General features: G+C 41.7%; 1 long non-coding RNA gene across 1 annotated transcript; it reads left to right on the top strand.

Moving 5' to 3' along the window:
* Nucleotides 1-12,366: 12,366 nt before the first annotated feature.
* Nucleotides 12,367-13,351, top strand: LOC139831934 (uncharacterized). Its single transcript, XR_011746345.1, has 3 exons — nt 12,367-12,936; nt 13,010-13,058; nt 13,306-13,351. It is a non-coding gene; the product is annotated as an uncharacterized lncRNA (long non-coding RNA).
* The last annotated feature ends 612 nt before the right edge of the window (nt 13,352-13,963 follow it).

Genomic DNA, 13,963 nt, shown 5'->3' with positions numbered 1-13,963 from the left:
TAGTAAATTTTAGAGCAGGGATTGCTTAAGAAGAAATAAACAGTACATGAGGTACTACTTACAATCAATTAAAGATCAATTACCATATGCTAGAAATTTATTTCTTGGACATTTACATTCGCATAGCACATAATTTTTTTTCTTCACAAAATGACGAGCATAGCTACTCTTACTTAGCTAGCTAATCAACCGAGCCTCCACCTCTACTATACAGATCTTATCTACACATACAAGCCAGCAGCTAGCCACGAGTTCATGAGTGAAATTGACCAGATTTCTGCTCGTGAGTGACCTGGGCTGGCTCCACCGGTGGTGGTCGCCGTGGACTGCCTCCGCGCCACCTGCAGCACCCCGGCAACAGGACGTCCTCGATGTGCCACTATCGTAAGAACCCTAAATCTAGAGATGGGAGAGCGGGAGGTGGGAGGAAGAGGAGCTTGCCTGTGAAAGGATTCCGTCGTGGGCGAGGGACGCTGGAGAAGCTGATGGGCCATCCTTGCCGCCACCGGTGACGCCAAGCTTGCGCGCTGCCACCGAGTGTTGTGACACGTCGGCGCGTCGCTCAGTTTGGGATTTTGTCCACGGGTTGGAAGATGACGTTTCGTTCCTCCGCAGAATGGAGGGGTTCGACAGGGTTTTGGCCGCGATAACCGATGCGGCCATCTTCATGGCTCCTATTCAAGCGGAGATCTCCTCTCTTGCGCAAATCTTGGGTAACTTTGGCATGGTCACCGGCCTCTTGACAAACTTCGAAAAAAGCCTTGTCGCCCCAATTAGATGCAATGATATCGACCTCGCTCAGGTTCTCAATGGGCTTCCGGCCACTACGACATCATTCCCTTTGAAGTACCTTGGCCTTCTGCTTGGGGTACGAAGGCTCAAGAGATCTCACTTCCAATATCTTGAGGACAAGGCCGTGGCTCGCCTTGCTCCATTGCATGGGAGATACTTCAATATCGCCGGAAGAAAGGCCCTTGTCAAGTCGGTTCTCACCTCCCAAGCGGTTTACCCTCTCACGGCCCTTCATGTTCCGGTGGAGCCACTGCAAGCTATCACTAAACTAATTCGGAGTTTCTTTTGGGCGGGTTCCGAAAATGCGACCGGGGGGAAGTGCAAGGTTAATTGGACTGCCGTCTGCCGCCCCACTTCTCTTGGTGGTCTTGGCATCCTCAACATGGAGAAATTTGGGAGGGCCTTACGCCTTCGTTGGCCTTGGTTAGCTTGGACTACGCCGGAGAAGCCTTGGGTCGGGATGGAAAACCCTTGCAACGAGGAGGATATGGAACTTTTCCATGCGCTCACCAAGGTCAACATTGGGGATGGGAATAAAGCGAGTTTTTGGCACGATCCTTGGGCGGATGGACTTAGCGCCAAATGCATTGCCCCCTCCATCTTTGCCATGTCCAAGAAGAAGGGCTGGAATGTGAGGAATTCCATTGCCGACAATGCTTGGGTCCTACACCTCGATACTTCAGCGGGCCTCTCGGTAGAAAATCTGCAGGAATTCATCAAGCTTTGGTCGCACACATCCCAGCTCACTCTTCATGATGATGTTCCAGACTCCATCACTTGGAAGCTCACCAACAATGGCGCCTACTCTTGCTCGTCAGCTTATAAGGCGCAGTTCGCGGGAACAATTCGATCCTGCATGGACTCCATCATTTGGAAGGTGTGGGCTCCTCCCAAATGCAAGCTCTTCTCATGGCTCATCATCCAAAACCGCGTTTGGACGGCGGACCGGCTTGCAAAGCGGGGGTGGCCAAATGGGAGAGTTTGTCCTCTTTGTCGGTGTCGTGACGAGACGGCCTCTCACCTTCTCTTCCAATGCCGCTTCTCTATACGGATTTGGAAGATGGTCAAGGATTGGCTTCACATACATGACTTCCATCCTTCCTCATGGGACGAGTTTGACAATGTTGAGCTTTGGTGGACCTCCACCGTGCTAGCTCATGGAGGCCGTAAGAAAGCTATGGCCACCCTCTTCATGTTGGTTGCGTGGGAGCTATGGAATGAACGCAACGCTAGGACTTTCAAGCATGTGGACACCATGCCTACAATCATCTTCGACCGTATCAAATCGGAAGCTAGAACTTGGGTTATTGCCGGTGCTAAACATTTGGGTTTTTTCATGGCGGGAGAGTAGGCTTTTGTGACCTCGGTGTGGTTGTAAGACTAAACTAAATCTTGGCTTCCCAAGCTTCTTCTTTATTAATGAATTAAGGCAAATCTTTTGCCTTTTCTTCAAAAAAAAAAGAATGTGTCGTTACATTTGGGCCGAGATTAAATCACGCCCGAGCTGATCCACGTGGGTTGAAGCGGATTGGGTGGTGTTCCCGACCGGGTGGGGGCTAACCGAACGCAGCTTAAGTGGGGCTGGCCATATATTGCTGCGTAATTTTGGGCCCAAAACTTCCGGTTGGCTTCAATTTTGAATTTTCGTGGCCGGCTTGCCTGTGCTTCTCCGTTTTAGGGAGAGGAAATAGCAGATCACACAACTTATTGGTGTCTTTTTTGAAAAAAAAAAACACAACAGTGATTTGTTGTTGCAAGAAATACCACATTTTGCTATAATTGTTAGTCGGGCTTATTGTCAGGCGGCCCAGCGTGAAAATTCCTCTTTGTGATCTGCCGCATCGTCAGTTTGGACGGTTGACTGTTTTCAACAATAAATATTAATATTTCCAAAATTTGGACACTTTTCAAAACCTAAGTATTTTCACTTCTGAATATTTTTAAAATATGAACGTTTTTAAAATCTGACCAAATTAAATATGGACATTTTCAATTCTAATTTTTTAAAATTTGAACTTTTCAAAATCTGAACAAAATATAAACTATGACCATTTTTTTAATCTGAATAATTGTAAAATCTGGAACTTTGCAATTTTGTTTTTTTTTAGAATTGATGTTTTATTTATAAATATTTTTCGTAATCTTAACATTTTTCAAATCTGAACTTTATTAAAATTTGATCTTTTTATCAAAATTTAAACCTTTTCCAACTTTGAACAATGATGCTGGCGGCGGTGCACCAGCACGCACGGGGAGGCCGAGGGTATTCTAGTTGGGACCGATGGACTTCCTCGTGTTGTAGGTTGTGCGGATTTCTCGATGGCGCGCCATCGACTGTCTCCAGGCCTAGTAGGGACGAGACAATTGAAAGGAATTAATACACAGGACCGCTGACAACGGGACTGACTAACTGGTCATCAATTGTTTTAATTACTGATTATGGGTTGTATGCAAATAATTACATCAAAGTGTGGTGTTCCTTGCAAAAACAAATCATTGTTGTGGTTCTGATGCGTGCAGTTAACACACGTCCGTTGGGAACCCTAAGAGGAATGTGTGATGCGTACAGTAGCAAGTTTTTCCTCAGTAAGAAACCAAGGTTTATCGAACCAGTAGGAGCCAAGAAGCACGTTGAAGGTTGATGGCGGCGAAGTGTAGTGCGGCGCAACACCAGGGATTCCGGCGCCAACGTGGAACCTGCACAACACAATTAAAGTACTTTGCCCCAACGTAACAGTGAGGTTGTCAATCTCACCGGCTTGCTGAAAACAAAGGATTAACCGTATAGTGTGGAAGATGATGTTTATTTGCGAAGAACAGTAAAGAACAAGTATTGCAGTAGATTGTATTTCAGATGTAAAGAATGGACCGGGGTTCACAGTTTACTAGTGGTGTCTCTCCCATAAGATAAATAGCATGTTGGGTGAACAAATTACAGTTGGGCAATTGACAAATAAAGAAGGCATAACAATGCACATACATATATCATGATGAGTACTATGAGATTTAATCAGGGCATTACGACAAAGTACATAGACCGCTATCCAGCATGCATCTATGCCTAAATAGTCCACTTTCAGGTTATCATCCGAACCCCTTCCGGTATTAAGTTGCAAGCAACAGACAATTGCATTAAGTATGGTGCGTAATGTAATCAACACAAATATCCTTAGACAAAGCATCGATGTTTTATCCCTAGTGACAACAGCACATCCACAACCTTAGAACTTTCTGTCACTGTCCCAGATTCAATGGAGGCATGAACCCACTATCGAGCATAAATACTCCCTCTTGGAGTTACAAGTATCAACTTGGCCAAAGCCTCTACTAGCAACGGAGAGCATGCAAGAACATAAACAACATATATGATAGATTGATAATCAACTTGACATAGTATTCCATATTCATCGGATCCCAACAAACACAACATGTAGCATTACAAATAGATGATCTTGATCATGATAGGCAGCTCACAAGATCTAACATGATAGCACAATGAGGAGAAGACAACCATCTAGCTACTGCTATGGACCCATAGTCCAGGGGTGAACTACTCACACATCGATCCGGAGGCGATCATGGCGATGAAGAGCCCTCCGGGAGATGATTCCCCTCTCCGGCAGGGTGCCGGAGGCGATCTCCTGAATCCCCCGAGATGGGATTGGCGGCGGCGTCTCTGGAAGGTTTTCCGTATCGTGGCTCTCGGTACAGAGGGTTTCGCGACGAAGGCTTTAAGTAGGCGGAAGGGCGGAGTCGGAGGAGTCACGGGGGCCCCACACGCTGGGGCCACGCGGGCCCCCTCTAGGCCGCGCCGCCCTAGTGTGGCGGCGCCCCGTGGCCCCACTTCGTTTCTCCCTCGGTCTTCTGGAAGCTTCGTGGAAAAATAAGCCCCTGGGCGTTGATTTCGTCCAATTCCGAGAATATTTCCTTTGTAGGATTTCTGAAACCAAAAACAGCAGAAAACAGCAATTAGCTCTTCGGCATCTCGTCAATAGGTTAGTGCCGGAAAATGCATAATAATGACATATAATGTGTATAAAACATGTGAGTATCATCATAAAAGTAGCATGGAACATAAGAAATTATAGATACGTTTGAGACGTATCAAGCATCCCCAAGCTTAGTTCCTACTCGCCCTCGAGTAGGTAAACGATAACAAGGATAATTTCTGAAGTGACATGCTATCATAATCTTGATCAATACAATTGTAAAGCATATGAGATGAATGCAGCGATTCGAAGCAATGATGAAGATAATGAGTAAACAACTGAATCATATATCAAAGACTTTTCATGAATAATACTTTCAAGACAAGCATCAATAAGACTTGCATAACAGTTAACTCATAAGCAATAAGTTCTTAGTAGAAAGCTTTGAAACAACACAAAGGAAGATATAAGTTTCAGCGGTTGCTTTAAACTTCAACATGTATATCTCATGGATAATTGTCAACACAAAGTAATATAACAAGTGCAATAGGTAAACATGTAAGAATCAATGCACACAGTTTACACAAGTGTTTGCTTCTAAGATAGAAAGAAGTAGGTAAACTGACTCAACAATAAAGTAGAAGAATGGCCCTTCGCAGAGGGAAGCATGGATTACTATTTTTGTGCTAGAGCTTTTCATTTTGAAAACATAGAAACAATTTTGTCAACGGTAGTAATAAATCATATGTGTTATGTATAAGATATCCTATAAGTTGCAAGCCTCATGCATAGTATACCAATAGTGCTCGCACCTTGTCCTAATTAGCTTGGATTAACACGGATTATCATTGCATAGCATATGTTTCAACCAAGTGTCACAAAGGGGTACCTCTATGCCGCCTGTACAGAGGTCTAAAGAGAAAGTTCGCATTGGATTTCTCACTTTTGATTATTCTCAACTTAGACATCCATACCGGGACAACATAGACAACAGATAATGGACTCCTCTTTAATGCATAAGCATTTAACAACAGATAATATTCTCATAAGAGATTGAGGATTTGTGTCCAAACTGAAACTTCCACCATAATTCATGGCTTTAGTTAGCGGCCCAATGTTCTTCTCTAACAATATGCATACTCAAACCATTTGATCATGAAAATCGCCCTTACTTCAGAAAGACGAACATGCATAGCAACTCACATGATATTCAACAAAGGTAAAAGTTGATGGCGTCCTGATACGCGTACAGCACGCGTCCGTTGGGAACCCCAAGAGGAAGGTGTGATGCGTACAGCGGCAAGTTTTCCCTCAGTATGAAACCAAGGTTTATCGAACCAGTAGGAGCCAAGAAGCACGTTGAAGGTTGATGGCGGCGAGATGTAGTGCGGCGCAACACCAGGGATTCCGGCGCCAACGTGGAACCTGCACAACACAAACCAAGTACTTTGCCCCAACGAAACAGCGAGGTTGTCAATCTCACCGGCTTGCTGTAACAAAGGATTAGATGTATAGTGTGGATGATGATTGTTTGCAGAAAACAGTAGAACAAATATTGCAGTAGATTTTATTTCAGTATAGAGAATTGGACCGGGGTCCACAGTTCACTAGAGGTGTCTCTCCCATAAGATAAACAGCATGTTGGGTGAACAAATTACAGTTGGGCAATTGACAAATAGAGAGGGCATGACCATGCACATACATATTATGATGAGTATTGTGAGATTTAATTGGGCATTACGACAAAGTATATAGACCGCTATCCAGCATGCATCTATGCCTAAAAAGTCCACCTTCAGGTTATCATCCGAACCCCCTCCAGTATTAAGTTGCTAACAACAGACAATTGCATTAAGTATTGCGCGTAATGTAATCAGTAACTACATCCTCGAACATAGCACCAATGTTTTATCCCTAGTGGCAACAGCACATCCATAATCTTAGAGATTTCTGTCACTTCCCCAGATTCACGGAGACATGAACCCACTATCGAGCATAAATACTCCCTCTTGGAGTTACAAGCATCTACTTGGCCAGAGCATCTACTAGTAACGGAGAGCATGCAAGATCATAAACAACACATAGACATAAATTGATAATCAACATAACATAGTATTCTCTATTCATCGTATCCCAACAAACACAACATATAGAATTACAGATAGATGATCTTGATCATGTTATGCAGCTCACAAGATCCGACAATTAAGCACAATGGGGAGAAGACAACCATCTAGCTACTGCTATGGACCCATAGTCCAGGGGTAGACTACTCACACATCACTCCGGAGGTGACCATGGCGGCGTAGAGTCCTCCGGGAGATGAATCCCCTCTCCGGCAGGGTGCCGGAGGCGATCTCCTGAATCCCCCGAGATGGGATTGGCGGCGGCGTCTCAGTAAGGTTTTCCGTATCGTGGCTCTCGGTACTGGGGGTTTCGCGACGGAGGCTTTAAGTAGGCGGAAGGGCAGGTCAGGGGGCCACACGAGGGCCCCACACCAAAGGTCGGCGCGGCCAAGGGCCTGGCCGCGCCGCCCTAGGGTTTGGCCACCTCGTGGCCCCACTTCATCTCCTCTTCGGTCTTCTGGAAGCTTCGTGGCAAAATAGGACCCTGGGTGTTGATTTCGTCCAATTTCGAGAATATTTCGTTACTAGGATTTCTGAAACCAAAAACAGTAGAAAACAGCAACTGGCACTTCGGCATCTTGTTAATAGGTTAGTTCCAGAAAATGCACGAATATGACATAAAGTGTGCATAAAACATGTAGATAACATCAATAATGTGGCATGGAACATAAGAAATTATCGATACGTCGGAGACGTATCAGCATCCCCAAGCTTAGTTCTGCTCGTCCCGAGCAGGTAAAACGATAACAAAGATAATTTCTGGAGTGACATGCCATCATAACCTTGATCATACTATTTGTAAAGCATATGTAGTGAATGCAGCGATCAAAACAATGTATATGACATGAGTAAACAAGTGAATCATATAGCAAAGACTTTTCATGAATAGTACTTCAAGACAAGCATCAATAAGTCTCGCATAAGAGTTAACTCATAAAGCAATAATTCAAAGTAAAGGCATTGAAGCAACACAAAGGAAGATTAAGTTTCAGCGGTTGCTTTCAACTTATAACATGTATATCTCATGGATATTGTCAACATAGAGTAATATAATAAGTGCAATATGCAAGTATGTAGGAATCAATGCACAGTTCACACAAGTGTTTGCTTCTTGAGGTGGAGAAAAATAGGTGAACTGGCTCAACAATAAAAGTAAAAGAAAGGTCCTTCGAAGAGGAAAGGCATCGATTGCTATATTTGTGCTAGAGCTTTGATTTTGAAAACATGAAACAATTTTGTCAACGGTAGTAATAAAGCATATGTATCATATAAATTATATCTTACAAGTTGCAAGCCTCATGCATAGTATGCTAATAGTGCCCGCACCTTGTCCTAATTAGCTTGGACTACCGGATCATCGCAATGCACATGTTTTAACCAAGTGTCACAAAGGGGTACCTCTATGCCGCCTGTACAAAGGTCTAAGGAGAAAGCTCGCATTGGATTTCTCGCTATTGATTATTCTCAACTTAGACATCCATACCGGGACAACATAGACAACAGATAATGGACTCCTCTTTTATGCATAAGCATGTGGCAACAATTATTATTCTCATATGAGATTGAGGATATTGTCCAAAACTGAAACTTCCACCATGGATCATGGCTTTAGTTAGCGGCCCAATGTTCTTCTCTAACAATATGCATGCTTAACCATAAGGTGGTAGATCTCTCTTACTTCAGATAAGACGGACATGCATAGCAACTCACATGATATTCAACAAAGAATAGTTGATGGCGTCCCCAGAAACATGGTTATCGCACAACAAGCAACTTAATAAGAGATAAAGTGCATAAGTACATATTCAATACCACAATAGTTTTTAAGCTATTTGTCCCATGAGCTATATATTGTAAAGGCGAAAGATGGAATTTTAAAGGTAGCACTCAAGCAATTTACTTTGGAATGGCGGAGAAATACCATGTAGTAGGTAGGTATGGTGGACACAAATGGCATAGTGGTTGGCTCAAGAATTTTGGATGCATGAGAAGTATTCCCTCTCGATACAAGGTTTAGGCTAGCAAGGTTATCTGAAACAAACACAAGGATGAACCGGTGCAGCAAAACTCACATAAAAGACATATTGTAAACATTATAAGACTCTACACCGTCTTCCTTGTTGTTCAAACTCAATACTAGATATTATCTAGACTTTAGAGAGACCAAATATGCAAACCAAATTTTAGCATGCTCTATGTATTTCTTCATTAATAGGTGCAAAGCATATGATGCAAGAGCTTAAACATGAGCACAACAATTGCCAAGTATCACATTATCCAAGACATTATAGCAATTACTACATGTATCATTTTCCAATTCCAACCATATAACAATTTAACGAAGAAGAAACTTCGCCATGAATACTATGAGTAGAGCCTAAGGACATACTTGTCCATATGCTACAGCGGAGCGTGTCTCTCTCCCACAAAGTGAATGCTAGGATCCATTTTATTCAAACAAAACAAAAAACAAAAACAAACCGATGCTCCAAGAAAAGCACATAAGATGTGATGGAATAAAAATATAGTTTCAGAGGAGGAACCTGATAATGTTGTCGATGAAGAAGGGGATGCCTTGGGCATACCCAAGCTTAGACGCTTGAGTCTTCTTGATATATGCAGGGGTGAACCACCGGGGCATCCCCAAGCTTAGAGCTTTCACTCTCCTTGATCATGTTGCATCATACTCCTCTCTTGATCCTTGAAAACTTCCTCCACACCAAACTCGAAACAACTCATTAGAGGGTTAGTGCATAATAAACATTAACATGTTCAGAGGTGATATAATCATTCTTAACACTTCTGGACATTGCATAAAGCTACTGGACATTAATGGATCAAAGAAATTCATCCAACATAGCAAAAGAGGCAATGCGAAATAAAAGGCAGAATCTGTCAAAACAGAACAGTTCGTAAAGAAGAATTTTAAAATGGCACCAGACTTGCTCAAATGAAAATGCCCAAATTGAATGAAAGTTGCGTACATATCTGAGGATCACTCACGTAAATTGGCATAATTTTTTGAGTTACCTACAGAGAATTTTGCCCAGATTCGTGACAGCAAAGAAATCTGAAACTGCGCAGTAATCCAAATCTAGTATGAACTTTACTATCAAAGACTTTACTTGGCACAAAAAAACACAAAACTAAGATAAGGAGAGGTTGCTACAGTAGTAAACAACTTCCAAGACACAAAATAAAAACAAAGTACTGTAGTAAAAACCATGGGTTGTCTCCCATAAGCGCTTTTCTTTAACGCCTTTCAGCTAGGCGCAGAAAGTGTGTATCAAGTATTGTCGAGAGACGAAGTGTCAACATCATAATTTGTTCTAATAATAGAATAAAAAGGTAACTTCATTCTCTTTCTAGGGAAGTGTTCCATACCTTTCTTGAGAATAAATTGATATTTAATATTACCTTCCTTCATATCAATGATAGCACCAACAGTTCGAAGAAAAGGTCTTCCCAATATAATGGGACAAGATGCATTGCATTCAATATCCAAGACAACAAAATCAACGGGGACAAGGTTATTGTTAATGGTAATGCGAACATTATCAACTTTCCCCAAAGGTTTCTTTGTAGAATGATCAGCAAGATTAACATCCAAATAACAATTTTTCAGCGGTGGCAAGTCAAGCATATTATAGATTTTCTTAGGCATAACAGAAATACTTGCACCAAGATCACATAAAGCATTACAATCAAAATCTTTAACCTTCATCTTAATGATGGGCTCCCAACCATCCTCTAGCTTTCTAGGAATAGAGGCTTTGCGCTCTAGTTTCTCTTCTCTAGCTTTTATGAGAGCATTTGTAATATGTTGCGTGAAAGCCAAATTTATAGCACTAGCATTAGGACTTTTAGCAAGTTTTTGCAAGAACTTTATAACTTCAGAGATGTGGCAATCATCAAAATTCAAACCATTATAATCTAAATCAATGGGATCATCATCCCCAATGTTGGAAAAAATTTCAGCAGTTTTATCACAGGCAGTTTCAACAGTTTTAGCAGTTTCAGGCAGTTTTTCGTGCTTTGCATTAGAAGTGGAAACATTGCTAACACCAATTCTTTTATTAATAATAGTAGGAGGTGCAGTAACATGTGTAGCATTAGCATTACTAGTGGTGGTAATAGTCCAAACTTTAGCTACATTCTTCTCTTTAGCTAGTTTTTCATTTTCTTCTCTATCCCACCTAGCACGCAATTCAGCCATTAATCTTATATTCTCATTAATTCTAACTTGGATGGCATTTGCTGTAGTAACAATTTTATTATGATGATTCTCATTAGGCAAAACTTTTGATTTCAAAAGATCAACATCAGCAGCAAGACTATCGACTTTAGAAGCAAGTATATCAATTTTCCCAAGCTTTTGTTCAACAGATTTGTTAAAAGCAGTTTGTGTACTAATAAATTCTTTAAGCATGGCTTCAAGTCCAGGGGTGAATTCCTATTATTGTTGTAAGAATTCCCATAAGAATTAGCATAACCGTTACCATTATTATAAGGATATGGCCTATAGTTGTTACTAGAATTGTTCCGATAAGCATTGTTGTTGAAATTATTATTTTTAATGAAGTTTACATCAACATGTTCTTCTTGTGCAACCAATGAAGCTAATGGAACATTATTAGGATCAATATTAGTCCTATCATTCACAAGTATAGACATAATAGCATCAATCTTATCACTCAAGGAAGAGGTTTCTTCGACAGAATTTACCTTCTTACCTTGTGGAGCTCTTTCCGTGTGCCATTCAGAGTAATTAATCATCATATTATCAAGGAGCTTTGTTGCTTCACCAAGAGTGATGGACATAAAGGTACCTCCAGCAGCTGAATCCAATAAATTCCGCGAAGAAAAATTTAGTCCTGCATAAAAGGTTTGGATGATCATCCAAGTAGTCAGTCCATGTCACTACAAGAAGAACCACCCTAAAACAACACTTGATTTACAACCCTTTCGATATGCGTTGCAAGATTTTAGCGTAGATACACATATATGCGCTGCCCCTGCATCTGTTGCATAGGACGCGATGGTTGAAAAAGGTGGAAAAGCGCGCGTGTTGAAAAATTTAGATCCAGCAGTCGGAGATATTGGCGCCTACACGAAAATAACTTTTTTTGTTTGCCAACACGAAAATTCCAATTATATATGCAGTTGGGCCCAGGACCGGAGGAATTTCTGCATTATCTATCTCCTCCCTTTCTCTATGAGGTCCTACAACCGCAATCTTGATCTTGCAACTCCGATCTACCAGACTCCTGCTCGCCGCCTCCCACCGTCGTGACCCTCCCCGGCCTCCCGCACTTCTCCAGTTCCTCCTCCTTATTTGCCATCCCCATTAGCAGGCATCACCTTCTCGTCCTCCCTCATCGGCATCTCGAGAGGAAGACGACGGTCCTGATCGCTGGCCATCTGGGCGGCGGATTGGCACGCCTCTCATTCCTTGGGTGGCGGATGTACTGATGGGTTGCGGCCCCAGCAGTCCAGCAGCAGTTGGGATTTCACGCCGGTGTGACCAGACAATACAGGTAGGAAGATGCTCCTGATGTTTGCGTTTCTCTAATCTGTAGCACAGGTATGGAGAAGCAGCAGTGCTAGGTGTGGTGGATCTGTACTGCTTCTAACGGAGGTTTGAACCAGAATTGTGTAATTGGTTTTTTTCTTCTCATCGATTAGTAGTATACTCGGTTTGAAACAGCACTAGTGATTTTGGTTGACTTAAGCAATACACGATATGTCCATCATGTAGTAACTTGTTTGATACTGGTGATCTGCTAGAGCAGGTGTGCTTCTTTGTTTCCATTTTGATCCCTAATGTGTACTGGACAAGCTGAACATCACGTATTGGAGATTTGGGTCTGGTAGTAATTACGGGAGATGTGGAATTACGTCATTGTGTGTGTGCCTTGCATGTATTGTGCCTATGTGATGTGGTTCTAGGTGCCAATTCATTGCTATTTTTAGCTAATCTATTGTATTGTATTACACATTTCCTCTTAGGTTTCTCGTCCTCAAATATGGATAATTGAAGCCAAAAAGTACACCGATTGTAATCAGAAGACATGCGGGATGGACTAGAGGTTTTTACTCTCCCAGATTGATCCAATTGTATTCTATTAAATAAACTGAGTGCCTTACGATTGCAGCTTGCAGGTTTCCTGATCTACTATTACGATTGTGTGATCCATTCCTCACTCTATAGGTAAGCATTCTTTCATTGAAAAAATAAACTTAGAAAAAATGGTTATCTCCTGATTTTGGCATATACAAACATCTTATGTTTAGGATAGAAAATAATTTGCTAATTAATATTTTACATAATATGCAGACCGTAAGTGTTAAATGCCCTGTAGTATATGCAGCTTGAATACTTTCCGTTCTTTTCAAGGAGGGATTGGATAGATTTATTTCTTCAGCTTTTACTTACATGGCTTGCTTGCTCACAGTAGATGATTGAAGTCGGCTGGAGCTAGGAAGGCCACCAGCAAGTAAAGCATTACTTGTCACTATATCCTAATGTGTACGACTCTTTTTATCTATTGCACTTTTCTTCGTGTATATGGTCAACCAGTGCACTACAAGGTTCCTTGTCTAAACCTATGCTCCTGTGATCTGGATGTAGAAACTGCAGAACATATCCGTGCGCAGCAAACAGTTGACATTTGCTTTCCAGATTGATTACCTGCATCATTTTTTTAGAATGCAAGTAGTTCGTAAGTGACTGTTTAGTACTACTTCTGTTAGTCAAAAAATTCTTCCTGATTCTCCTGGATAGAGGCATTCTGTCCACCTTAAAAGTTTATTGTGAAAATTAATGATACAAATATTGCAGGCAATGAAATATCGTTACTTGAACAGCTCTGTACGTACATTTGATTATTGGAAACATTTCGCTTGGGGCACATTTTAGTAGTTCAAATAGTTTTCCGGGCCGATGATTGGCTCATGTGGATAATAAGACATTAGGGTTCTATGTTATATTCTTTTTCATAAAAGTTATTTTGGATTTATAAATTTGAATTGTGAACACACATTTTATACAAGTAGGACTTAACCTACTTAATTTTCTACTGCAGGAGGTAAATTTAAAAAGACTATTGTATGGTC

The sequence above is a fragment of the Lolium perenne genome, chromosome 6 (assembly GCF_019359855.2).
Source record: "Lolium perenne isolate Kyuss_39 chromosome 6, Kyuss_2.0, whole genome shotgun sequence".
NCBI lineage: Eukaryota > Viridiplantae > Streptophyta > Magnoliopsida > Poales > Poaceae > Lolium > Lolium perenne.
The sequence above is the reverse complement of the archived record's forward strand: the minus strand, read 5'-3'. Positions and strand labels throughout refer to the sequence as shown.